The sequence below is a fragment of the Mustela erminea genome, chromosome 18 (genome assembly GCF_009829155.1).
Source record: "Mustela erminea isolate mMusErm1 chromosome 18, mMusErm1.Pri, whole genome shotgun sequence".
In the NCBI taxonomy this organism is placed as follows: Eukaryota; Metazoa; Chordata; class Mammalia; order Carnivora; family Mustelidae; genus Mustela; species Mustela erminea.
The window spans coordinates 53,498,963-53,526,859 of record NC_045631.1 but is presented as its reverse complement, the minus strand read 5'-3'; the positions used below and the strand labels follow the sequence as shown (position 1 = coordinate 53,526,859).

Below are 27,897 nucleotides of genomic sequence, written 5' to 3'. Positions count from 1 at the left end.
CCAAGAAATAATACTTAACACATTATTATAAGGCTAACACTCTTGTAACAGGCACTCTTGTTAGAAAATGGGGGCCCTGTTTCTCTGCCCCCTCCAAAACAACCACCTTCTTGACTTCTCCATAAAAATCCCCAAATCTTAATGGATTAAAACAATTAGAGTTTATTGTTTATTCATACTACATATTTATCACCAGAAACTGAGAGTGTTGTTCCCCAGTCATTGTACCCATATGCTGGGACCCAGGCTGACATAGAGTTTTCTGGAACATTGCCAGTAAGCATAGCAGAGGGGACAGTGCTTTCTGGGGAGACACATATTGGTCCAGCCTGGAGCTCATAAATGTGATCTTCGTCCACAACTCCTTGGCATTGGGCTAGTCTTAAGGCTCCCAGGAAATGTGATCCTACCATGTCCCCAGAAGGGGGAGCTGAGTGGGAAGGGGGGAAATATTTGGCAGGCAGCACGAAAAAGTCTACCACAGGTTTGGATTTGGACTCTGGGTTCAAATGTTAGTTCTACTGGTGGCTAGTTGTGTGTTTTGGACAAGCAACTTCTCAAAGACTGTGACCTCATTTATAAAATTTATAGAGTTCTGAGAAGTAATGCTTTACAGCCTTGGGACAGGGCCTGGCAGTCACAGTCTTTCCTGAGAGCTTATTACGAGGACTGTCGAAACATCCCCTATTCAGGTAAGATGTTCAAGATTGGACGAGATTTCTTCCAACCGCTGCCTGAGACAGGGTGGGGAGAGCAGATCAGATGACTTGAGTGGTCTGAGTTGCTCTAACTCCGCGTGTAAACACAAAGTAACAGAACTAGGGGCCATTTTTGAAAGCACCTTGGAGTCTCTCTGTTCCCCACCCCCCCGCCCCAAGACCTATCAGTTTGAGGAGGGGGTAGAGAGAGAGGCAAGACATCCCCATTGCTAGATCCCTTCGGGGTTTCGACTGTGTTGTTATTGCTTCAGGATGTTGGTCTTTCTCCCCTTTTTGGATGACAAGAAAGTGATTCACGTCCAGGGGAGGGATCCCATCTCCTCTCTCACTGACAGCGAAACTGTCAAAAAGCCCATCCCTATAAACACTAACCTGGCAAAGGACCCCACGCCTCCATATGGAAAATCAAAGTAAGGGATCTGGCAGGGAGTCGCAAAGATGGTTTGAATCAGAGGCAGAGACAGCCCATGGATACTGGGGTGGGGGCTCGGGGGCTGTCTGCGCCCCCGTGCCAAGATGGCTGGGAACCTGGGCCAGTGAGTTTCCATTCGTTGGGGAAGGCAGGCCCTGTCTGCGCTAGAAGCCAGATCATGGCAGGTCTCTGGTTTAAATTCGGCTCATCGGAGGGTCCTCCGAGCTAATTGGGAAGGAGTCGGGCTGTGTTTTCTTTCCTGCTTAATAACAAGGGGAATTGCTTACAGCTCTGGACTTTATTAGTGGGGGTGGGGGGGATTTGACATTGTTTGGTTGGACAGAGGCTTCTTCCAGGAGCTAATCTCTTACACCTGTTTGGCTTTGTTAAGGAGCCAAGGGGTCCTGGCCTATTCGCTATTGGTTGCTGCAGGGACGGATGTAAGAGAAAGAAAGGAGGGGACCCGAGAGAGGATGAGGGTTTTCCTCCTCACTCTGCACTCAAAAAATCTAGGGCTGAAGTGGATACAAACCTCACGGACGATGTTAAGTCATAGGACTTCCGCATCTGGACCCATCCCACAGCATCAATGCCTTAAACACGTAGTAAGCATTTGCTACCTGCTCCGCGCCGGCCTGAGCGTGCAGCACAGAAGATGGGCAGAATTCCTGCCCTTTTGGGAATTTATGCACTGGTCATTGCAAGAAAAAAAAAAAAAAAAAAGGAACTGTCTCTCATGGTTCTAAGGAGCCGGGTCGCAGGAGGACAGGTCTAGGAACGGCTGCTGGCTCCTTGCCTGCACACAGCCCTTCACTGGACTGCGTCCCTCTCCTGCAGCTACTTCACGAGGCCGGGGAGCCTTGACCTTGATCCTCTGGGGAAACTTTACGCTCATTAGTGCTGCTGGAATTCTAGTCGGTGGAACTTGAAGAGAGTACATGTGGGCATCTATACCTGGGAGAGAAGGGATAGATGCAGGGCAAACCTGGGGCTCACATTCCCTCTTCTTGTGACCTGGGTGCTGGCAGAGGCAGAGTCCGTCAATGCTGGACCGAGAAGCTGGTTGGACGGCTGGGGAATAATCACAAGGCGCTGATCCTTGTAAAAAGGAGAGGAGGCTCCCCCATAGTTTCTTCTCTTGACTTATGGTATCTGGACTTGAATCTGAGCCAAGTCCAACTACATAATGCATAGTGCATCGATGAGACCACAACCTCCCTTCTAGAACATGCTCAGAGTCAGGACTAGGGCTGTGTGAGAGACCCCCCCCTTCCTCTCTCCCTCCCTCCAGGTGGGAATGGCTGGGCCTTCCTCTCTGGAGAAATACAAGGTGTGCACTTGACCCTGTCCCTATGTGCTTGTGCCACAGCTGTGGAAAATGATGACCAAACACAAATCTTCCTTGTCTACCCACTGCTCCAGATAGTGGGTGATGGTCAGGGACAGGGGTGGCGAAGGCAAGACAGGCAGACCCAGAGCATCAAGGCTAGGAAGCAGGTGGACAAGAACCCATCCCAGGAACCCATCCCAGGAGGGCTGAGAGGCAGTGGGAGGCAGGACCACAGGTGAGCAAAGGCCCCAAACCCCTACACATGCTCCATCTGACTTTACTTACAGAACCCAAATTCAAAGACAAAATTATTAAGAATTTTAAAACAAGCACCTGTAGAACATTGCAGTCCAAGCACGGGCCCTTAGAATGTCCCTGGATGATTGCACAGGTTGTCCATCCAGGAAACCAGCCCCGGACTCTGCTTCACCACTAACATGCAGTAAAAGTTTGAGAATGTTACTTAACTTCCGTCAGCATGCGTTTCTCCATCTACAAGGTCATGATGATGAAGGCACCCATCTCAAAGGGATGTTATAAAACATTTATGGATTTGCCTGCTTGCTTTTCTATAGTAGGATGTAGGATTGTTACTTTATTTTTGTCCATTTAGGTCACTGAGGGACTGCTCTCCTTCCTTTTGGCCTTTTGTGGACAGTGGCAGTAAATTCCAGTGTATTCAGCCAAGCTTAAGGAGGAGACCCACCAAATAGAACATGGGGCCCTCTGCCCCCCACCACAGTATACACACACAGAGGCACATAGACAGACACACACACACAGACAGAAGCACATACACAGAGACACAGAGACACACATGTACATGCACTGTCTTCATTAACACTAATTTTTAATTTAATTATTCATTAACATTAAATGTTAATGCGGATTTTTTTTTTTTTTAGACACTTCAAGGAGACTAGGGTTCTTCAGTTGTGTTGTGAGGGTCCCCAGGAGCAGATTCTCTCCCCATTCGACCCCAGAAAACTGCCTTTTGGTCTGAACTATACTCTGCTGTCTCACAGATGATTTTGCTTGAAAAAATTAAAGGGGTTTGGCTATTCTAAAAAAAAAAAAGTACAAAAGCCAGCAGAGAACAGAGCCTGTGGGCCTGACTCTGCTGTAGCTACTTGTCCATGGGGTTTGATTCTCTGGCCAGGTGGATACTGACCCAGGGTGGTGGCCGCAGGTGGGTCAGCAGACAGACTGAAACCAGGGCTCTGGTGTTAGAGGCTCCATGTCCAAGGACGTAGAGCTAGGAAGTGTGACCGAGCTTGACAACAGGACCTCCAGATTCCCAAGTGTCCTCTCTCTCCACGACATTGCCTCCTTACTTACATTCAGGTCTAAGAAAGATGGAACGTTCCAGAAGCACTGCTTCAAAGCAGGTATTGTGAACCTCTCTTGAGAAACACTGGGCTAGGAGTCACCCTCCGTTGTGTGAGTACTTGGTAGAGTATGTAAGCTTTGGGAGCCTCAACATGTTCATCTGTAAAATGGGAAAGCTCTGTCTTGCCTTTATCACAAAACCCCCACGAGGCTCTCATGATATTGTTGGTGCAAAAGACCCCTTGGAAACTGTCAAATACTGTCCAGATGTAGGAAAATTTTAAGTGTGGACTCTTCCCTCCTTTGCCTGTCCTTCATGAGTCCTTGTTCTTGGAGGCCCCGACGAAAGAGTAGGACAGCTCATACCGCGTCATCTTTCTACCAATTCTTTCAGTGTTTCGTGAGCCACCTCTATTAAGCCAAAGCCAAGGGACAAACCAAACACATCTACACGCACACACACGCACATGTTACATGTACACATACGGACATATGCACATACTTCTAGGTAATAGTCATCCTAAAAATCATGGAAATTACCCTCTTCCCTAACATGTAGTTAGACTGTGGGACAGTGGTGTGTTGGTAGATGTTAAACAACCAGCTCTCTGAAAAAAAAAAAAAAGTGTTCATGTTTATCCACACAAGGAGGTTAGGAATATCATTGACATAAAGGATGTGTAGCACACAATTTGCAAATAATTACAAAATACACAAAACCCTTTACTATAAATCCCATATAGTTAATAGATCCCTTTTTTAAAAAGATTTTATTTATTTATTTGACAGAGAGAGAGAGCGCACAAGGCGGGGGAGCAGCAGGCAGAAGGAGAGGGAGAAGCAGGCTCCCTGCTGAGCCTGATGCGGGGCTCGATCCCAAGACCTGGGATCTTGACTTGAGCCGAAGGCAGATGCTTAACTGACTGAGCCACCCAGGCATCCCGTGGTTAATTGATTCCTGAAAAATATCCCACTGACTTTTCTTTTGCAGTTGAGGAAAGAGTCTATGCACTTTCCAACATGAACAATGCTTCATATTTTCATTTTTGTTAAGGAATGAGATAAAAGAATGAAGACATTTGTTGGGGCCTCACTTCTTGGTCGATGATGTAAAGGATTTCTTCTCCGAATCAGGGAATAGTTTTGAAAACTGAAAGAATATTTACATAGTCTTTTTCCCTTGCACACTCACACACACACATATATTCCTCGCAATGTAACCACCGTAGAAGTGATAGACTTTTAGGTGTAAAATATTTCATTCATCACTCTCAAGTCTAGACAATTAAAAAAACCATAAATCAAATCCTGATTTGTGGCGTTTTTAGGTTACCATGTGTTACTGTTCCCCTCATGGCCAGTTTTAAGCTACGAATGTGACATCACTGACCACAAAGTGAGGGAAAGATGGATGGTGGTCAGCATTGCCCAGTATTTCCCCCGTGTAGACGCGATAGACATACACAACCTCAAGACCAGAGATAATAGTGCAACTTGGTTCAATAGTAAGGGAGAGATAGGTCCTTTACCTTGATTTTTAGTATACTTTAGTAAGTTTATAGAATTTCACTTTTAATAGCGGCTGTGTCTAAGAACAGGCTCACATGCTTGTAAATCTAACAGTCAGCCCCTGTGAGTGGCCATGAGCTGCCTGCCGCCCCCCACCCCCTGTACATTTTTTTTTTTAAATTATTATTATTCCTTGAGAATCTGGAATGTTCCAACATTCAAAACGAGTTATTCGGTACCTAGCCGTGTTTGATGCTGGGATGTGGTGATACGGTCCTGGTTCTCATGGAGCTTACAGTCTCTTTGAAAAACAAGTAGGTAAAACAGTGATTTAGAGTTTTCTAAGTGAGGGTTGGGTTTTAATGACGAGACGGACAAATCCCATTTGGTTCAAGTGCTGAGGTGGCCGGTCTTTATTTCCCGGTTACCTTACAGGCCTGGCTCTTTCTGTCTGTCATCGCTTTCCAGCTTTTCTGGCTCAAAATTCTTCCTCATTTAATGAAGAAACTTGGCTTGGGACCATGGTGCTTGGGGCCATGAGGGGCTATCTCCCAGTCTGCCTGTAAGTGGCTGGGCACCCACCCCATTTAGAAGAGAGGTCCCCTAAACCCCTGATTTGTTTAGAGCTCTGCGACAGCAAGTCACACCCCCCCCGCCCTGCCCCCGTAGCCTCAGAACTTACTCCTGAGGCCTCCACGCTCTTCCACGGGCAGGGAGGCCTTCCGCGATCCACGTAGGAATAAATACAGGAATTAAAAACTTGAAAATGCCCACTTACCCGCTGTTAAGAACAAAAATAGGGTTCATGTCGCATGGGTTTCCTCATTTTGTAGATTCCCCTCCAATCAGGGACTTCCCGAGCAATGGCTATACGTCTGCTTATGCAAGGTGACAGGGCTCTGACAGCACTGATCCAGGACTGGACGCCTGTGCGTGTGTGTGTGCACATGCGTGCACATACATACATACACACACACACACACACTCACACACACTCACACACACACACAGGCAAAGAGAAAAAGCTTCTCTCCATGTATGAGCAGTCATCACTTATAATAGTTCGTGGAATGAATTGGAAAACTTTAATCATGTTTGGGCCTTATTTTCAGCTTCTGTTATCTTTTGAACTCCTAGCAGGTCGGGGGATGGGTTACCCGGCAGCCTGGGCTTTTTCTAAAGAGCCTTTGTCTCTCGGCCCAGGTATTAAGTTGGTGTCGCAACAATCCTAGGTACATTTGGTTCACCGCCCCCCCTCCACCCTACCACCCCCCTACCAAGGGCCGTCCTGGGTCTGAATGTGGGCCTGTGTTCTCCTGGTCCGCCACCCTCAGCCCTGCACAGGGGACTGAAAGAGAATGGGCCACAGGAATGCACCCAGAACAGAGCCAAATTGTTCAAGCTGCGTGAAGAAGAAAGAAAAAACGAGTTGGGGGGGTGGTTGAGGGAAGAAGAAAAGGTTTCCTTGTTGGTTCGATTTCTCTGGAGATATTTGGAGGATAACACAGCAATTTTTTTTAGGAGGGGCAGTGGGGAGCGAAAGGGAGACAGCCGAGTTGTATCGGCACAGTGGCCTGTACCGAAAGGTGACATTTGAGAGAACAATTGCTAGGTTGTTTGGTCACATTTGCTGGTATGAATGAAGCTTAAGAAAAGCTGTCTTTGGATTGCTACGAATAGTCATCTTCATCATGCCTGCCCTCTCTCTCTCTCTCTCTCTCTTTCTCGGTTCCCTTATGAAATAAGGGCACACAGGTAATAAACAAAGCACTATAAAAGATCAGATTGACGTATTCTGTGGGCTCATTCAATGTCGCGAGCAAGGCTTCTGCACACGGTCGCTGGTCCTTGTGGCTCCACATCCTGACGCGGGACTGAGGGATAGAGGTGGGATGAGGCTAGACCCCCTGGTCCCCTTTTTGGAACTGTGCTGAATTCATCAGAGCCACGTCCCAGGGCAGCTAACCCACACATGACGACTGAGGGACAGAGGAAAACATAGCAGGGTAGAGACCCGTGGATTTGCTCATTTGGATTTTTGGATTTTGACCTGACTTTCTTTGTCCATCCTCATGCCAGATGCAGGTGAGTAGTTGCCTGACTTAAAAAGCTGTGGTGCCCTTGAACCTGACTCCCCGCTCCCCAACTTTGACAGGGAGTCAGTTGTGAGTCTTACTTGTTTTTCTCTTTGTGTCATCGTGGTTCAGATACTCTTGGGGCACATCTCGCAGCAGAATCCTTTCTGGCCACCTGCTGCGAGAGAGGCAGGCGGAGCCCTGCACGGACTGGATTCGTGTCTAGGAAGGAGCGGCGTGGGTTCTCCTGATTGGGGAGGTCTCTCAGTACCGGGTGGATGGAGAGAATCACGAGTGATTCTTCTCCCGACAGGCAAGCTTTCTTGCTGCTGGCCTTCTCCACCCTGCAAGGCTCTGTCTTCTGCCTTCAGCCCCTTCATGCTCCTCTTGTGCTTTCCATTTGCAAGATTCACCGTACGTGTGGAAGGGGGTGGTTGGCCCTGGTCTGGTTTCAAAGTCAAGAAGTTTAGGCGAGCGAACAGTGGCCCCCAGTTGTGGCTCTGGTTCCCCCCTCCCCTACCCCCGCCATGAGTTGGTACCTAGAGCCCTTGTCTAGGGAGTTTATCCACACGCAGGTGCTGGTGAGCTGGGCTCCTGTGGGCTGTGCCCCTGAGTTGGCGAGTCACTAAAGATGCAAGGGGGAGATCCCAGGGTTTCGGGGCTCTGCACGTCCTCAGAGCCTCACTATTCTGTGCACTGCTGTTAGCTCTTCTTTTCCTGGATCACCATAGAACCTCGAAATCGACCTCAATGAAATTGTATCAATTTTGCAGAGACAGGAATATGAGATTGAAGTGGGGGTGTGCGTGTGTTTGTGTGCAGTTAAGCACAACGGAATGTGACACGCATCCTTCACAGACCTGCTTTACGAAGCCCCAAGAATGCCTGTCCCTCCTACAGACAGTGCGATTACATCAGGGGCTTAGAGCTAGGCATCCTAGAGAGAAAACCACTGTAGCATCTATGTATTCGTGTCGATCTTTTCATTAGTGAGTAATGCCAAAGAGGGGTTTGGTGTATGCGTGCTATGAGATTAGACTCTCGTAAGTTTATACAATGAGGTTAGTCTCAGGATTTTAGGTATTTCCCAAATGGCCCATTTATTATTACTATTATTTTGCTTTTTATTTATTTTATTATTTTTAGCATTGTATATTACTGTTTTTTATTTTTATTATTTATTTATTTATTTATTTGACTTAGAGAGAGATCAAGTACAAGAAGGGGGGGCCGCAGAGGGAGAGGGAGAAACAGGCTCCCCATGGAGCAGGGAGCCCGATGTGGGGCTCAATCCCAGGTCCCTGGGATCACGACCCAAGCTGAAGGCTGATGTCCAACCGACCCCTATTACTATTTTAGTTTTAACCTCCATTTTCCGACACAACTTTGAAAATCATTCACCAGGGGTTATTCAAAGAGAGCCTTTCTGGAATTTAACTGAAACCCAAAACTTCCCAGATGAGAAAGACTGTGTGTGTGTGTGTGTGTGTATGTGTATGTATGTGTGTGTGTGTGCGTGCGCACATCTGTGCGCACGTGTTTGTAAAAACATGCACTATGGAAGTTGTATATAAACAGTGGTGTGGTGCTGGTTCTGTTTCATTGTGTGTACAGAATGAAATAATCATATGGGAGAATACTGAGTCATTGTGATTTGGTCATTCAAACTCAGGTTCTAGACCTTTCCACAGAGTTTTTTCTGAGAGCATCCTGCTGCAAAGACATGCTATTAATTCGTAGGAACCGGGTTATACGTAATGCCTCATCTACATATTTTGTAGACTTTTGTGCAAATCTTAACAAGTCCTGGTCTGCTTCATAATCAGTAAGAGCAGCTTGAAACCTTTCCCAATTGGTCGTCACTTAGAACATTTTCCCTTTGTCTGTTCAGCATGGAGACTTTTCTCTGTGCCTGTGTTTTCCAAATGGCACTGGTTTCTCGGAAAATGATGGGGCTTTGAATATGGCTGCTCTAAAAGAAATCAACAAACTCTCTGGCCTTCACCCATGCCGGGAACATAGTTGGGGTTCAGAAACCTTTTGAAGAATTAGGGAATGATTGGATAAGTGTCTGAGCTGCAGGCAATGCATGTTCCCCTCTGCATTTATTGACTCATGTAGATACTCTCTTGAGTAGGATATCCACACAGTCATTGAATCTTTGAGTCTTTGAACTCGGCCGACATATTCTTTTCTTAGTGTCCTTTAACACATCTGCAACTTAAATCCAGTCACTGGATTGCTTTGGGGTTAGGTAAATATATCACCAACCTTTCTGTCCTTGAATTTTCTTCTTTATGTGTCTCTCATCATTATCCATATTTAATCAAGATATAGTATGGATTTTTTTGAACTATCTCATATATATGTCAATATAGGCTAACACAAGAGTTTGCTTTCTCTGAGACGATGGTTTAAAATTCGTGTGCAGTGTAAGTGAGTGTTCACCAAGTCATCCCGTGGATTTTAATTTCCTTTCCCAATATATACTCATTACTCCAGGTGGGAGACTAGAGTAGCCAGCAGGAATGGTACAGGGGTCAAAGGCTGCTCTTCACATAAGGTGAAAGGGGGAGAGAACACAGCCTTCTGGAGAGTTCTACAATGAACACCAACCATGCGCCACAAACTCAGCATTTCGACCTCGTGACGTTGGGTGAAGCGGTCGCCAGTGATGTCTGGCCCAGGACATCTGCCTTCACAGACTTATGGGGGCATGGGGACCCAAGGCTCAGACATGTGTGTTAGTCACTGTTTCTTTCTCTGCTTATTAGCCTTGTGGGTAAGGGCAGCGTTAAGCAACGGCCCAGCAGCCTTCAAGAACAACGTGGCAAAATGCAGGAGAACACACAGTCTTGTGTTTGGGGCTTTAAGAGGCTCTGAGGTGACTTGTGTTTGGGAGGATTTGAGAACAGATTGGCTTATAGCCATTACTGTTGGCTAATAATTGCACTAATCTTTTGGAGGGAGGTTTTGTGTGCGCGCGTGTTCCCCCTTCCCTCAATCCCCAAGCCGGAGAACAATGGGGGACTTGTGTTTCTGCGCTATTCCGTGAGATAGGTCAGGGAACTTCCACTGGGCAGGTCAGGGCTGTGATGACTGACCCACAGCCTTAGCCCCAAGCCGTCATGATGGAGCCCGGGACCCGAGCACGACTACTTCGGCCGCGTTATAGGGAGACTTTCTCTGGCTGAGCCAATGGAACAGTAGCTGTTCGGAGCTTATCAGACCCATTGCCCCCTGGGGAGGGGAAGGGCTCAGAACAAGGTGCAATTCTTGCTGAGGGGGAAAGAGCAAGGAGGGGTGCGTGCGTGTGCTTTCCTGCTCTCATACATACTGCATCCTATCCATATTTTTTCTCGTCTAGAATTCACTCGGTAAAACTGGTCTGTTTCCTTTAGAATGGCTGGTACTTAACTCAGACTTGGAGTAGAGATGCTAAGTGGAGACGTTCCTACAGAATAAACTGTGTGTGTGAGCATGTGTGTGCACGCGCGTGTAAGGGGGTGGGGGTGGCAGATACGTCGGTCTGTAATGTTAAAGTCAAGTTGTCCGCTGCATGAGGAGTGACACTCATCCGTAGGATCGGTCTATGATGAGGACCTGCTCTCGGATGCAGAAAATATCATTTACATGTTCGGGGGTGAGGAGAATTCTCCCTATTGTTTAGAAAGCAAGTACTTGGTACGTACCTATGCCAGGAAGGTCAGAACAAGAATCTCCAGGGTTGTAAGATCCAGAGGGCAGCGGCACCTCATAGTACCTCCGTCACCATGGGCACTCATTTCCTACACTCTCCCCAAAGGGGAGCCCACGGTCACTTTAAACGTCCTGAGCCGACCATGTCCTTTTAGTGAATTTCCACGAGCTGGTTGCTCACTTGTGAGGCTTTGTGAAAGCGGGGTCCTTGCCAACATAGCAATCGGGGGTGAGGGCAGAGCATTGTCCTTCCACTCTGCCTCTCAGCCGCAGGTTGCCCTAGTGCCCACCTCGGGGGTGTTGAGCTCCTCTCTCCGTCTGCTGCCTGTTAAGCAGCTGCCGAGCTTAGTAACAAGGAGGCTGGTGTGGCCAGTGGATGGAGCGCGCCGTTCATGGAACTTGGCAAGAGGCTGCTCGCTGGGACCCGAGGGCAGTGAAAAGAAGAGGAGGTGAGCATGATTCTACAGGACGGGGGGTTGGGAGCAGACGAGGGGGCGCTGGCAACCGAAGAGGCCACCTAACTGCCACTCGTGGCGGATGCCCTTGGGATCTGCTGGTCTGAACTGGATTGAGATCCAAGCAGAGACAATTTCTTCCCTCTCAGACCCCGGGAGTTCTCCAGCCTGAGTGTTCCAGCTCCCCACGAACATTTCCAAATTGAAAAAAAAAAAAAAAAAAAAGTGTGGAAAAATACAGTAAAAGCGACAGCGTCTTCCCAGTTTCCGACAGTTCTGTTTGACTTCATGATTAGCCAAACTGCAGTCCCCGAGTTGCTGGCTTAATGTGTGTCACCGTGAGTTATTAACCATTTCTCTGCCTCTCCTGGTGGGTGTCCGTCTGGAGGCTTGCCCGCAGCTGGCTCAGTCATCTGTTATCCTGTGCCCTTTCCCTTGGGCTTTAGGCTTGACCTGAACAGCCCTGTTTCTCTTACGGGGTCAAATCTGAATTCACTCCACTGTCACCTCTCAGTTATGCTTTTTGCCAAGTGGTGGCTGAAACAGAAGACCAATGCGTGCGACAGCAAGAATGACTGCAGAGTCAGCTCGCCAAGGGTTCAGAGTGTCCCTCACACACCAACGGTCTAGAATATTTTCCCTGATTAGGAGTCAAAAGGCAGAGAAGGGCTCATTCCAGAACTGGGAGGATGTAGCACAGAGTAGATGGGGAAGCAGAAGGAGAGCTAATCTTATGTATATTTTGTATGGGCTAACTTAGTCTTTGTGGCCCAGAGTCACTCCTTCGGGACATCTTATCTCTCCTTTTCCCACCATCTCCCTGGGGACACGTGCCTTCATTTTGTCCCTTGGATGCCCAGGATCTTCTTAGGCAATACCATGTATTCAGACCATTACCCAATGTTCTTTTTTTCCCTCAAAACTCTTACGTCCCTGGGACTGTTCTCTTTGAAGCCTTGTACTTTGGGGCCATGCAACTTATTGCTATGAGAAATAATCCACACTAATAAATTATTTGAGGGCTACTGATTTAATGCATTACTCAAAAAGTGAATCTCAAAACAAAAGGATCTTTTAGAAACAAAGAACTTGGATTGAAATTTTATTATCGTTTTTTATTAAAGATTTTATTTTATTATCTCCTTAAATATTTTTATTATCTTCTAAAAAGGGTTTATTATCTTTTTTGTTATCCTTTTTTTTTTTTTTTAAAGATTTTGTTTATTTATTTGACAGAGCAAGAGAGAGCACAAATCGGGGGAGTGGCGGGGAGTGGGAGAGGGAGAAGCAGGCTCCCCGCTGAGCAGGGAGCAGGACCCGGAGCACCATCCCAGGATCCTGGGATCATGATATGAGTCAAAGGCAAACACTTAACTGAATGAGCCACCGAGGAGTCCCGCTCCCTCAACATCTTACGTTGTTATGTACATTTGTCACAGGAAGAACGTTACCACTCACTGCATTTCAGAGTTTATTGGATTTTACCAGTTTCATTTCAATATCTCTTCCCTGCTCCAGGATCTCACCCAGGGCACCACCTTAAGTTCAGTTGTCGAGTCTTCTTGGCCTTCTCCAGTTTGTGACAGTTTCTCAGGCTTCCCTTGTTTGGATGAACTTGACTCTTTTTGGGGGGAAGAGGGGAGGGCTGCTCAAGTATTTTGGAGAATGCTCCTTAATTTGAGGCCAGCTGGTGCTTTTTTGTCATGGTTCGCCAGGGGTTATGGGTTTTGGAGAGGATGACCTAAGAGGGAATGTGCATTTTCATCATTGTATCATGGGTACATGGCATTCGTGTGACTTATGGCTGGTGATGGGACTCTGATCTCCTGAGTAAGGTAAAGTCTGTCAGGTTCCTCCACTGTCAAGTTCCTTCTCCTCCCTCCAATACTGTAGTCTTTGAAATAAAGTCACCAAATGCATCCCACACTCGGTGGGGTTGGGGGGTAGTTGTGCTCTACCAAATAAGGCAGCCTACTTTACAGGCTTTACTGTGCCTTGCCTTTCTTTTTATATTTCTTTTTTTTTTTTTTTTTAAAAACAACATATTTTAGAGATGGCCCTGTTATTGGTATATAGAGAAATTCCGTATTTGTTATTAATTTGCATTTATTTGCCTTATTCTGTGGATGTATGGATACCATAATTGATTTAACTAGCCCCCTTGCAATGGGCATTTAGGTTGCTTCAAATGTTTTGATCTTACAAACAAGGCTGAAACAAACATCTGGCACACGTTCGAGTGTATCTTCAGGATAAAATCCCAAAAGTTGAATTGCTGCTTGAAGAGAACGTGATGTGTAATTTCTTGAGCTATCGCTGTACTGCCATCCCCAGAGAGTGGTAACGTTCTATGTCCCCAGGCATGTCTCATCAAGATGATTCAGTGGATGGAATTTCGCATGGGTGGAGGAAATGTTTTTAAACTGGTGGACCATTCAATGCTTCTGCCGAGCTCCTTCAATCACAGTACAATGGGAAAAACTATAGGTAATCCAATTATCTAGGTACAACATGGCCTGTGAGCGAATTTAATGAGTCTAGAGCCCCCCGCCTTACATGCTGAAGACTTGATCTATCTCCAGCCTCATTCTGTAACTAGGGTCCCACCGTGGCCATTTCCTGGCATACTCTGGATACCCTCTTTTCTTCGCCTAGAATATTCTTTATGCTTTCAGGACTCTCACCTTCTTCCCCTGCTATCCATATATCCTTGGAAAGCTCACATCTTGGTTAGGCCCATCTGGCTCATTCTTGGTCATTTCAGCACAAAAGCACTCCCCTCAGCCTTCTATGTTGCCATACTCAGACTTGGAAGTCATTGCTATATTGAACAAGGGTTTTGCCTTGCAAGTGTATTGTGAATATTCTGGGGCAGGGGGTTGTCTTTTCTCTTTATCATTTTCCAAAGGCTTTTGAACCCAACATGCTGTGAGTCTATGCTGTTGGTCATGCTGTCAATGGACCCTTTTCTCCTCCATCCCCTGTGGAAGGAAGCCATTTCTGTGAGGGTATCTGCCTATCCCTAGTCTCTTGGTGACCACCTTCTCCTCAGAATTACGTGAGCGGGACAAATCATTTCTTTGAGGCTAAGGGATGATTTCCTGGAGGTGGTAAGAAATAGCTATAAAGGTCACTAGTAAGATTTGAAATTACCTGTAAATGTTGCAAATCATTGAAAACTAACTCTTGGCCACAGAAGACATTGTGGATGTTGGGCACCATGGCTTCTCAGATGTGTGGGCACTGGACTAACATGAATTTATTTATTACCACTGACTCGGTTGCCTACTGGGAAGGCTTTCCCACTTGGCATCCTACTGGGATCCTTTTGTTGTAAATCTTAGTTGAGGGAGGAATATTCTGTTCTCACACAGGTTGTCTTCTGCCTCAATCTCTGAAACCCAGCCTTCCTACCATCAGAGCCTTGGGAAGGCCAGTCTTGCTTTTGGGGGCAGACTTTTTTATGTGAACAATGAAACATCCCCCTCTATGCTTCTACTCTCTAACCCCCTTACACATTTCTATTGACATGGTTGTTATTCTATGTGGTTCCCATCCATTCAATCTATTTAAATTATGGGATTTTAGAATTTGCAGGAATCTTGAAATCTTCAGGAAAAGGAACCCAGAAAAGTAAAGTCTCTCTCAAGCCTCACAAGGCTGGTTGAAGTAGCCTAATGCTCAGCTCAGGTGGGTCTCTAACACCCATGGGATTTTTTTTTCTATCACATTCCCTTATTTATTGAGTATCCAATAATAATAGCTAATGTCTATGGAATCCTTTCTATGAGCACAGCACACAGTGAATGTTTTACCTGTATTATTTCCTTGTGATAGCCTTCTAAGGCAGACAGCTACCATTTTTCCCACCTAGTAAATGAGAACATAGAGGAAACAGTGATAAAGATACTTGCCCACAATCACATGGCTAATCATAGGTGAAGTCAGGACAGTCAGATTGGCAGAAAGTGCCAAGGCAGAGTGTGCCTTTCTGTAGTACATTACATGGCAAAGGAGCCCAGGGAATGGACCATGTTAGGTTTTGCAGAGAGGCTATGGCAGAAACGATCTCTGCCCTTGGTGGTTTTCATTCTAGTCGAGGGGGCCCTAGGGTTGCCAATAAAATACGGAACGCCCAGTTACACTTGAATTCCAAATAAACACCAAATATTTTTTAGTATAACTATGTCTCAAACATTCCATGGAACATATTTATACTAAAAATTATTTGTTGTTTATCTAAAACTCAAATTTAACCGGGCATTCTGCTAAAGCTGACAACTGCACGGAGCACCTAGAAAACTCTGGAAAGCCAACGCTCATGCCGCGTATGCCGTACATGCTCCCTTATCCTCATGCCACAGTACTGCTCCCCTTCTTCCTTCTCTCCCTCTACGTCCCTTCTTGGCAGACCCCTCCCCATGGCATGTGCTCCATCCAGAATACACAGCCTGGTGGCATGGCGGGCAAGTTGTAGCGCTATGTCCCAGGCTGGCCAGCAGTCAACGTGGAGACATCTTCCTTTCTGCCTGTGTGCACATCCCCGGGTGTGTCCTGTAGCTCCCGAGGCCTCCACTCTTCCTCTTGGCTCTCCTTGGTTGCTCTGCCCAGCCCTCCACCACCTCAGACGTCTGTTCCACCCAGGTTTCCACCCTGCCCAGTGGGTGCCCTGGTTTGCATCAGGTCACTGTGTGCTCATTAGTATTCACCCAAGTCACGGGGCCCAAAGGAAAGGAGACGGCCAAGTCATCTGGCTACTGCTTCCACCTCTCTCTGAGATAGGCTTTCACGGGAATTGGGGTGAGCTATTGGGGTGGGGTGGGCGGGTGCTCAGAGCACACTGGTGAACAGTCGCCGCCTGTGTCCTCTCTGGGATGGGGGCGTTCCGCTGGCTATTTTAAGGCCAGACTGGTGAATGTTGGGTTCCCCTTCGTTTACCTAGGCTCTCAGTATTTTCCCTGGCACGCTCCGAGGTGGTCACAGAATGTGGGAAACCAGGCAAGGGAAAAAATTAACGCTCTGTGATGACGCCCCTGGTAGCTGCTGCTAAGTTCCATGGAAAAGAGGGGAGTTTGGGGGAGTTTGGGGGGCTCACTATCTTCGCCTATGGATGTCTCCAAAAACTTGTAGCTGTATTGGCACCTCCTCAACTCCAGAGATGGTGGAAAAAGAAAATTGGCTGCTAACTCAGTCCGAGGCCTGCCTCATAGCCCCAACTCCACCCACTCCTGTGGAGTGCCTTTGCCCACAGTGAATGCCCCTTTATCGTCCGTGAGCGATACTGACTTCTCAAAAATACTGTGTAGGCCTTGTGTCCCAGATGCCTGTGGCATGCTGGCTCTGTTTCCCTTTCAAGGCTGTTGGCTTAAAAACCCACCCAGAAACCTGAGAAAAATATCTCTACTTGGCAGCTCAAGAGGCTGACACCAACGGCCTTCTGTTTCTTAGTCCACTGGCCACAAGCTACCAAGTGGACAGTTATTATAAGGAAGGAAACAACTTGGGTAGTGGAAAAATGCAGCAGGCAACTCGCAGTTGGTTAAAAGTCTGATGGGGAGCGTGCCCTGCATTGCTTAGACTCACGTGGTGAAGACTTAGCTCATCATCTTCGTTGGCTTTGCAGGAAAGTTCCATTAGCTTTGTGCAGGTTTGGCCTTCCGGGTTAGCAGTTTTCTCTCAGAGCCTATAGTGGAAATTGAGTCCAAATGTGGGTCTGAAGTTGGGAGTGTGATTGAATATTGGGTTTTCCCATGGATCAAGTAATTTGTTTCATGTTTACTATACCAGGCCCTTGATGAGTGACTTAACAAACATTACATCATTTGACCTTTACAACTACACCTTTGGTAGGTGTTATTGGACCTGCTTTATGGATGCCAGGTTGAGTATCTTGACTCGGCCACAGGCAAGGTCAGCCTGGACCACCTCCTGTGCTCTATCTCCTGTTACATGGAGTCTCACTAATGGGAGGACTTTTCTCTTGAGCTTTTTTCCCCATCTAATTGCAGTGTCACTCTTCCTGGAAAAATCAGTCATGCCTGGATTGAGAGATCCATTTGAAGATTTTCTAGTCATTTATCACATATTTATAACTGAGTTTTATTTAGATGCAGCTGACAGAGTCTCATGACTCTTTAACCAAAGTGTGTAATGAATGCCTCACTCAAAAACTTTTGTTTTCTTGTGGTACCTGGATGAGTTCCATCAAGGAGGAGATCATGTGTGCATTTAACTGGTCAAAAGAGGGAGACTATTAAAAGTGGTCTCCAGCCGACTCACAATGGACTTCAAAACATCACAGGACAATCACTTGAGGCTGTTAAGAGTGGGTCCAAGGGATCCAAGGGGTCCATGAAACAATGCTCCAGGTGACCTCTTGTCCTTTATCAAGATAATGCCCAGCATATAAGATCTACATGCTGCTTTCTAACTTCCTAGTTGGAAGCGAGCAGCGGGGAAGGGCTCAAAGCCACTGGTATCTAAGTCTAGGCAGAGTCATCATCTCAGGTTCTATGGATTACTAGGTCCCCACTGGGATCCCAGTTCCCACTATTTCTTTTATCAACCAGCACACTCTGGCCTCAGCTGTTGTTACCATTTCCAATTTTGGTGACTGCCGGCTTGTCTTCATTTCAAAAATGCCGATAACATCTATAAGTGAAAAAATCCAGAGGCATTGGCCTGTGGCCACCCTCGTTATTAATGCAAGTTATGATTTTTTGTTCAGTGCTTGACAGCCTGGAGAGCACAGTCTCCTCATAATAGATCGACCTTCCCTCTGCCTGAAGCACAAATACCTGGAAAAGACGTCGAGCTCCAGTTCTGACTACAGAAGACATCAACCCAGCCCCCTGGGAAGTGCAAGCAGGCAGCAGCATTTGCCCCGCCAGACTTACCTCCTGCTCCTCACCAGAGGACTTTCCCTCCCTTTATAAACACTTAATCTAACCTCATACCTATTTGGGGGGCAAGATGGCTCTCATATACATTTATTGAGTACTTTTCCCCCAAACTCTTCTGCCTCCGTTCTTTGCATGATGCAGCAAGTGACATTCATTCCATAGCATCTCTAAATTACCAACTATGGGCAAAGCCCTCTGCTTGATGCTCTGAAGAATGTGAGTTAGGTCAAGCGTGAACAAGGGAGGCTCAGTGACCGTGCGTGAACCTAGCCAACAACTGCAAGTCAACATGCATGTTGTACAAGCACGATACTGACAAAACATCATAAATACGTTCTTTTGCCAAAAAATCTGCAGATCAATTAACCTCATAGAAATGGGCTAGAAAAATACAGTCATGTCTTTATTCTTTGGTTCATTCAACATAAATATTTTGAAGGTCTTAAGTGTCCAAACCTCTGAGTTCAATCGAAAGTGGAAAATGGATTCATTTCCTGTCCCCAAGTTACTTATCATTAGGGTGTCAGGAGAGACCATAAGCAGCTCTTGTTTATATTTGTTTTGTAAAACATGAATATGGAATCTATTATTTGCTAGGAACTATGTTATTTGGGAAATGGAAGCACACTCGTTAGATTCGGACAGACATCATTCGTTTCCTACTCATTTTAAAATTTAAAAATATTATAAAGTTGGGGCACCTGGGTGGCTCAGTCTGTTAAGCATCTGCCTTTGGCTCAGGTCATGTTCTCAGGGTCCTCAGATAGAGCCTCACATCAGGATCCCTTCTTGGTGGGGATTCTGCTTCTCCTTTTGCTTCTCTCACTGCCCCTTCTCCTACTCCTGCTCCCTCTCTCTCAAATAAATAAATAAAAATTATAAAAATTTAGAGTAAGGGGGAAGAAAAGTTGACAGTGAAATGAACATTTTCAAGAAGCAAGTTTCTGTGTTGAGGTCTTCAGCTGTCGAGGCATGTTGAATGTTCAAGGTGGGTGGCCGTCCTGAGTGTAATTCAGCCGAGAAACCCTCACGGGTGGCATGGATTCAAGACAGTTTTTGAAGAAGTTGAAGGGCACAGAGAGGCAAGCCTCCAGGAAGGGAAAAGGTCTGGGCAGAGTGTCGAGAGGAAGGAGGAAGTCAACACGGTGGTGGCTGGTGGGAATGGCGGGGGGTGCGGTGGGGGGGAAGATTCATCTAATAAGACAGGAAAAGCAAAGCTATGTGGTAAGGAAGGAGAAGAATAATGAGGAAGGAATCTATGTAGGATCTCTTCATATCCTTGCAAGGTTGAGGACTTTTTATTACTATTATTAGAACAAATTTGGTGGTAGTTCCATCCAATTCCAAAGTCATGATCTTTGCTTTGCAGTACATTGTGCATAAAGTACATTGTGCATAAAGGGGAATAGAAAAAGCTGCCAGAAAAAAAGGGCTCAATGTTGAGAGTTTACCTACAAATTTTACCTTGAAACAAATGAGAAAGAGAGTTTAGCATAGAAAGTAAAGGGTGCATGAATTCTAAACATAAAAATAGAAGGTGGAATAAATTTTCATATCTTCAGCTGGCCACTCCCAGACCCCCAGAAGTCTTTTTGAAACTTTACTGTGCTATTAACATCTATTTGATTAAAACTTTGAGGAATACTGCATTTTATTCAGTCAGCAACAATCACCTCTCAGTTTGTACACTTAACACAAGACATGCCATGAAAAACATTTGTACCTTCAAAATAGCATGGTATCAAAACACCTAAAGCAAAGTGTTAGAATTTGCAAGAACAATTTAGGCAAAAAAAAAAAACCCACTTGTGAACCCAAATAAGCACAAACCCACAAAAAACAGCAAAGGGGGTAACCTCTGTTGGACAGTACTCCTTGAACGTCCCTTTCTTTCTTACGGTACTTTCAGAAACCTCTAAGAGCTGCTTCAAGAGTCAACTGTACCAGTAGTTCTTACAGCTGGAATATTTACACCAGTGGAAAAATCTGTAGTGTCTCACAAACTGGGAGGCTTAAGGAATCAACCTAGTTGGAGCAAAACAAGATGGCGGCACTTTTTCCTTCCAGGGAAAGAGACTCCATAGGAGAGAGTAGGTTTTTTATTGGGTTGTTACCAACTTAATGGCTGCTAAACAGTCTACAAGTCTACAGTCAGTGAGAGAGAGGAGCTGTTACCCTCACCAGCTGATGCTATTGTTGGAATTAATTTTAATAATGATAAAAATAGCATCTAATATTTCTGGAACAATCACTACATGCCAAGCACTAGCATAGCAGTTCTCAACAGGGGTGATTTCCACCCGCCCTGCTCCAGGACATTTGGAAATGTCTGGGGACGTTTTTGATGGTCACAATGGAGGGGCCATGGCATTTGGCAGGGGCTTCTGGCATCTAGCTTGTACAGGCCAGGATGCTGCTAAACAGTCTACAAATGCAGAGGACAGACACCTACAATGATGAATTATCTCGCCCAAAATAGCAAGGGTTCAGTAACCTTGCAGCAGACAGGTTTTTGCACATATTTAACCTTCAAAATAACCCTATGAGAGACATATTCTTATCATCCCTGCTTTACAGACAAGAACATTTGGGCTTACAGGAGCTCAAATTTTTTTGGCCTTTGAATATTTTCAGGTTTCTTTTTTGAGATCTGTTTGGTCCTGTGACAACTGCAGAAAATGTAGGTTTGTTCAGTGGCTGGGAATTGGCTCCCTCATGCTCCAGCATGAAAGTTTCCCAACTTCAGCTGACCTAACCCTCATTCCATTCTGGGATGAGACTGGCTGACAGCTGGTGACCAGAGTAGGGGGATGAATGTATTATATAATGTCTACAAGGTCATGAAAAATTGGTTTAACTTCTATGATAAGCAAGAGATAGAAAGATAAGATAGAGAATAAGAATCTGATGTGATTTAAAAATATGTTTTCAAACATGGTGGCCAGAATGTCCCCCCAAATCCCTGGTGCTCTACTCCTAACCTCTGATAGTGGCATGGTGTGTGCTATTAAGAAAACAAAGGTCCAGATGCCACGACGTTCAGACAAGAGAGGATGTCTCACTACTACAACCTTACATGGGATTAGGTCATAGAATTCTGAGAGTGTTGGGTCCTTTGGAAGACGACGTCTGCTTTTCCTTTTTTTTTTTTTTTTTTTCCTTTTGATAAATTCCAAGCTCCTTGTCAAAATATTTATGACCAGAGACAGGGAAATCAGATGTTTTCTTTTGAACCAGTTCTCTGCCTCAGGCTTGGGTGCTCGGACCACTTCTCTCTGCTCTTCTCATTTTTCTTTCCTCCTTTCCATTTTTGCAACGTTTTTCTCGCTAGTTGCATCTTTTCCACTCGCTTTTCAGGATTTCTCACCTGCCTGTGTAAAATGTGGAACAAGGGAATGGAGAAGAGTTGTCTAAACACTTAGGCTGACTGTCCAATGGGGAGATTGTATGATCAGGTCAATGAGGGCAAAGATTCTCTTTTGTATAGTTAGGAGGCACCCACTTGGAAGACCTTTTTTTTTTTTTAAAGATTTTACTAATTTATTTGAGAGAGAGTAAGAGAGAGCAAGAGAGTGCAAGCAGCGGGGAGAGAGAGAAGCAGGCTCCCTGTTAAGCAGGGAACCTAGCACGGGATTTGATCTCAGGACCCTGGGATCATGACTTGAGGTGAAGGCAGATGCTTACCTGACTGAACCACCCAGGGGGCAGCTGAAGACGCTTTTGAAAATTAAGGAAACCCCTTCAAAGTCTTTAAACTATAAACTGATAACAATAGGATACAAATCCACATATTTTTTTTTCCCCTCATGATGTTCAAAAACTTTCTGCCATAGCCAGCTGTCAGCTTTGTCCTGTCATTGGTACATATTTCAATGTTACTATTGCTGTTTAAGTTGACTGAATTCAACGGGAGCCAAAATGTAAGTCAATTTAACAAACATTTGGTCAGCTTGTATTATGGACCAAGATGAATATGATATAACAGACCCCTGCGGTGAGGGAGCTTAGCATTTTGGTGGGAAACTGAATAAATAATACATCCAATTGTCATATAGGTAAATGTATGAGTTATCTAGTACCGTGTAACAAATTACCCTTGAGATAATACACATTTATCACTGCACAGTTTCTATAAGTCAGGAGTATGGACATGGCTTAGCTGGATCTTTTGCTTCAAGGTTACTTATAAGAATGAAAAAGGTTGGTTTAGGGTCTATGGTCCTATCTGAAACATCAACTACAAGAAGATTCATTTCTTAGCTCACCCATGGGATTGTTGGAAGGATTCAGCTCCTTGATGTTTCCTTAAGGGTCTCAATTTCTCACCAGCTGTGGGCTGAAGGCCACCCTTAGTTCCTTGCCACATGGGCCTCTCCAACATGGCAGCTTGTCATCAAAGTGTGCAAGCTGAGAAGACAGTAGACAAAACCAAAGTTACCATCTTATATAAACTCTTTTAGAAATGACAGCTCATCCCTTTTGTGTGTTCAGTTGATTAGAAGTGAGTCATTAGGTCTGGCCCACACTCAAAAAGAGAGGATTATGCAAGGACCTGAATACCAGCAGGGAAATCACTGGGAGCTATGTCAGAAGTGGCCTACCACATAAAGGTCAAGAGAGAGTTAAAGAGAAGCTCAAAGTAGCTGTGATCCTGTCAAAGCAGGGAGTGGTGGAAGGAACCTTATCTCTAAAAGGAGGTATTTTCCGGGACATCTGGGTGGCTCAGTTGGTTAGGGGTCTGACTCTTGATTTTGGCTCAGGTCATGACTTCAGGTTCATAAGATCAAGCCCCATGTTGGTCTCCACACTAAGTGGGGGTCTGCTGGAGATTCTCTGTCTCCCTTACCCCCTCCCTTTGCTCATGCACATGCTCTTTCTCTCTCTAAAATAAATAAATAACTTTTTTTTTTTTAAATTAAAGGAGGTATTTTCTGACTACATTGGACGGCACTAGATTTGTGGAATAATCCTAGACTTGCAAAATTTGTGACTGGAGCCTTGGTAGCTAATCACTTAAGGCGTTATGGCCCTAATCATGAATAAAGAAACATGGAACCTCACCAAGGTTTCAAAAGTCCCATGTATGGTTGTTTTATTCAATATCTGTCTCAAGAAAATTTTCCTAGTCACTTGTTCGTTTAGTGGCTTACTTATTCACCTGTTTATATATCAGTTAATGCTAGATAATGAAACTCAAAGATGAATTACCTTGGAGGAACTGGATAATGGGACTGAGAAGTGAATGAGATTTACTTTTGAGGGCCTCTCCTCAGTCCTCATTGTACACAAAGGTTCAGGAAATTGTGTCCTGTGAGTCAAATCTGCCATTCCCCTCATCTGTTTGTGTATAGCTTATGAGATAAAAAAGGCTTATATATTTTTAATGTTTGAAAGAACAAACAACAGAAGAATATTTGGTGGCAGATGAAAATTGTATGAAATTCAAATTACAGTGCTTATAAAGATTTATTGGGACACAACCATGCCGGTTTATTGACATACTGTTTATGGCTGGTTTTACAGAGTTGAGACCACGTGATTCCCAAAGCGTAAAATATTTTCTGTCTAGACCTTGAAGAGGAAGTCTGCCCACTCCTGGTCCAGAGAAAGATGGACATGCAAACAAGTAATTACTGTGTTGTGATATGTGATAATCTAGATGTACATACCGGGGTCATCAGGAGCACACAGGCATGAATTCTGTTCATAACTGCTTCCAGGTTGGTGACGAAAGGCTTTGTGGAGGTCTCCTTGAGGATAAGTGAGGGTTCTTCTGAAACGGGAGGTGTTAGAGAGAAAATGACTCATGGCGCTTGTTAGAGATAGTTGAGGAAGGCATTACTCAAGAGAGACCACTGCAATGTGGATTTTGTAGCAAGGGAACGTGGACCCAACTCAGGGAGAGTCCCTCAGATGGAGGGGTTTGTAGGCAAGGAGCAACGTGGGGTCCCTTGGTGGAAAATTACTAGGAGGAAATATCAAGACTGGGGGGATTCTGGCTAAACCAACACAACAGGATTTTTGCTAAAACCTGGTCAGAGTGATAAGATATCCAGGGTACAAGATGAGGAATTTGATCAGATATCAAGGGTGGGAGAATTTTGCAAAACTGAACCAGCAGGATTCCTGCTGAAACTAGACTGAACGATCCAAGGACAGAACTTCAGGTTGGGGCCTGGTCAGAAAGGAGTCAGAAGAGCAGAAGAGTCCGACTCAAGTTTGGTCGAAGGAGAGAATCTTTGAGTGTCTGTCAGAAAAGAAAAGAGAGAAAAGACAGTCTCTTTCAGGGATCCTTAAATTGGTGACCATGGACTCCTTAGGGGATAAGGTACCCCTGAAATTGTTTGCCAGACCTGTGTTTATCTGCACGCCCCCCCACCCGCCCCACTGAAGGAGAGGGTCTGGTTCTTACAACAGGTTTTCAATTGTTTAGGAATCACTATTGAGGGCAGACATGGCAGCTCATGCAAAGCCACAAACACGTAAGAGAGAATAATCCACTTTGAGGGGTCAACAGTGAGGATACAAGATAGGTTTCTAGGGGTGCAGAAGGAAATAAGGCTAACCACGTGCCGCTCACCATTGGAGGGTGTAACGCAGGACCTGGATGGAGCAGAGGTCTGAAGACTCAGTGGGATGAGGATCCTGACCCAAACCAACGTTAACCAGACTTGGCCTTGGCTCTCAAGGGGTCACTGCATCTAAAGCAGCTGATGGATAGGCAGGAAGAACTCAGCCACCTACGGAGAGGCTGTGGGTTGGCAGTTGACTGGAGTAACCCTGGAGAAGTTGGCCAGATATCCAACTCCTTAACCTATCGTTGAGCAAACCCCATCTCCCATTCCCCTCCGAACCCAAACAACGTTGACTAAATCTGCCTGTGGTCCTCAGAATGTCTGGCCAAACAGCAAGAGGCAGGCACAAGACTCAGCTTCCTCTTCAAGGGGCAGGAGGAGGGGGGTCTTTCCATGTGACGGTGCTGGGGGGCACACGGAACAACAGAGAGCTTTCCATTCCTGGCAGGGAGAGTCCCTCAGACGGAGAGATGGAGGCTCTGGACGTGAGGTGTGTGGGGAGGAGGTAATGGTTTTCACTGAATTCCTTTTTATATTTTATTTAGATTAAGTTCTGCTCAGCGGGGTGATTTCTTAATTAGAGCCGCCCAGCCAGGCAGACCTCCAGCTCAGACCCCCGTGCTGCCTTCTAAAGTTTCATGAGGGACCTTGTCCTGCCTTATTTCCTGAGTTCTAATATTTGAATAGTGTGCCGTGGATTTCAATGGGAGGAAAGACATGTAATTTAATCATCTTTATTAGATTTTGCCTGTGGATAGGGAGAGGGGAAGGAAGGAGGAGGGACGTGTGTCCTCTCTTTGTTAATTTTTTTTTCTTTTTCTCTACCTTTCTTCCACTGGTCAGAGAAGGAGGAGACTCAAGGGCTGTTTCTTTTGCCTTCTTTTCTCAAACAAAGAAGCTTCACAGGAACATTAAGACCGAAAGAGAACTGTGTTCTTAAAAAAAAAAAAAAAGAAAGAAAAAAGAAAGAAAGAAAGAAATAAAAAAGAGTTGGATGCGAAAGAGAATTGTGTTCGTGGCAGGACTTTGCAAGGATCCATGGAGAGATTTATGCAAACAGATTATTCAGTTCTTCCTTTGGTGACCTTGGTCCTTAGAGTGAACACGATGATCTTAATGGCTTTTTGCCCCTTCGTCAGCGCAGACGGCGCTCAGCAAGCCTTCAACAAATGGAGGAAAATTAAAGAGAGAAATGGCCCATGGTGTATTCTTACCTGACATAAATTGGCGTCTTTGGCCACCATCCAAGGGAGAGAAACCAGCCTATAGAAACAGAGAAAGAAGATCAGAAGCTGATGTAAGGAAGGGAGGTTTGTCATGTTGCTGTCCTCAGAACGGGAGAAGGAAAACGGAGCAGGAATTAACAGTAGCAAATAGTCAGCAGGGGTCTTTTAGAAGAAATAAATCTACTGGAGTTTTCCAACAAAGGGAGACGGAAGTCAGTATAGCACATCAAAAAAAAAAAAAAAAAAAAAAAAAAAAAAAAAAGAAAAAGAAAAGATAAAGAAAGAGAAAGAGAGAAAGGAAGGAAGGGGGAGGTAGGAAGGAGAAAGAAAAGAAAAAGAAAGAATCATATCCAGAACTGTCCCAGTTGTCCTGCTCAATGCACACACACACACACACACACACACACACACACACACACCCCCTGTAGCCTACAATCTTCCCTCATGCCCCTATCCTGTTGATCTTTCTTCACTTAAAAATTATCGGCAAAGAATTGATTCATTTGGGAGAATTCCAGGCACTACATTCATGTTCAGTTCAAATGAAATAGGATCCAGACTTTTCAAACTGTGCTGTTCTGCAGATAAAACACCAAGGCAGGACCTCATTATCTGGAGACATGGTCCTTTCTTTTTCCTCTTGCCTTTTGTTTCTGAGCAATTTTAGGCTTGTTTGGAAAGTCTCGTAACGGGGGCAGAACATTTTTCACATCTATTTTGGGAGGGTTTTTAGTTAAGAGTAATGAATTTACCTCTAAACAGATGGGAGAATTTTACTAAAGCTAGAAACGACACTTTTACTAATATCCCCGATAGGCTGATCCTAATCCTCTGATTGTTAAAAATGCTTGGTCTACGAGAGTCTTATTTATGTGCCAAACGTCTTTATTAAATCATGAAATTAACACAGAAAAAAATCCTATTACAATGAGTTTCTGTGTATGATCAAAAGTTGTCCATGGCCCTACTGATAGCCTACTTATTCCAAAATTTAAAAAGGTGAAATCCCAGTAGAGCCCAGCGCTTGGCCAAGTTTTTAAAAAATTCATTGTAAAATGGCCAGAGGGGTTACGAGGCCCCCAGCCAGGAAAGGGCCTACGTTTTATCAAGGTAGTAGTCCCTAACAAAAAGAAAACTGTGAAAAATAGGCCTCCCCTTCACCCGTACAGATGAATTCTTGGCAACATTGTAATATGATTTGACCTGTAGAAGCATAACGAGTCTCTGATATCGACTTTGATTTTAAAGACCTAAGGGGCAAATTCAAAGACAAATTGTGCTTGTTAATCCAGGGTTGTGGGATGTGAAAAGAGTTTAAAAAAGTCGAGAGACATGGTCTGGTCTGTTTGTATATTGGATCTTAAAATTAAACTAAAAAAATATATATATTTTCGAATGTAAAATTACTACAGGTATATCACAGAAGAACAAATTCCTTCATAGCCCTCTCCCTGGGAAAGTGCATTTGTTTGGGATTTCCAGACTTGATTCTGGCCTTTATGTGGACGGGAGCATTAAAGGTTCTGTGTTAGAGCTTAGTCTAGAAGCGTGGGACCTGATGGACATTAGGAGGACCTCAAAAGAGAAGAAGAGATCCAACTTGGAGGGTCTAAAGTCTATGGCCTGTCAGAAGCACTTGGAGGGGTAGGTGAACAGAGTAAGGGAA

The 27,897-nt window shown here is 45.1% G+C and overlaps 2 long non-coding RNA genes across 4 annotated transcripts in view; both read left to right on the top strand.

Moving 5' to 3' along the window:
• The first annotated feature begins 7,061 nt into the window (after positions 1-7,061).
• The window catches only part of LOC116577705, a 65,888-nt gene continuing 45,052 nt past the window's right edge, over positions 7,062-27,897 (top strand). For all 3 annotated transcript variants that reach the window (XR_004280581.1, XR_004280583.1, XR_004280580.1), the window contains exon 1: positions 7,062-7,384. This is a non-coding gene — a long non-coding RNA (uncharacterized LOC116577705). The remainder of the gene's footprint in view (positions 7,385-27,897) is intronic.
• LOC116577706 lies at positions 24,064-25,994 on the top strand. Its single transcript, XR_004280584.1, has 2 exons — positions 24,064-24,150; positions 25,854-25,994. It is a non-coding gene; the product is annotated as an uncharacterized LOC116577706 (long non-coding RNA).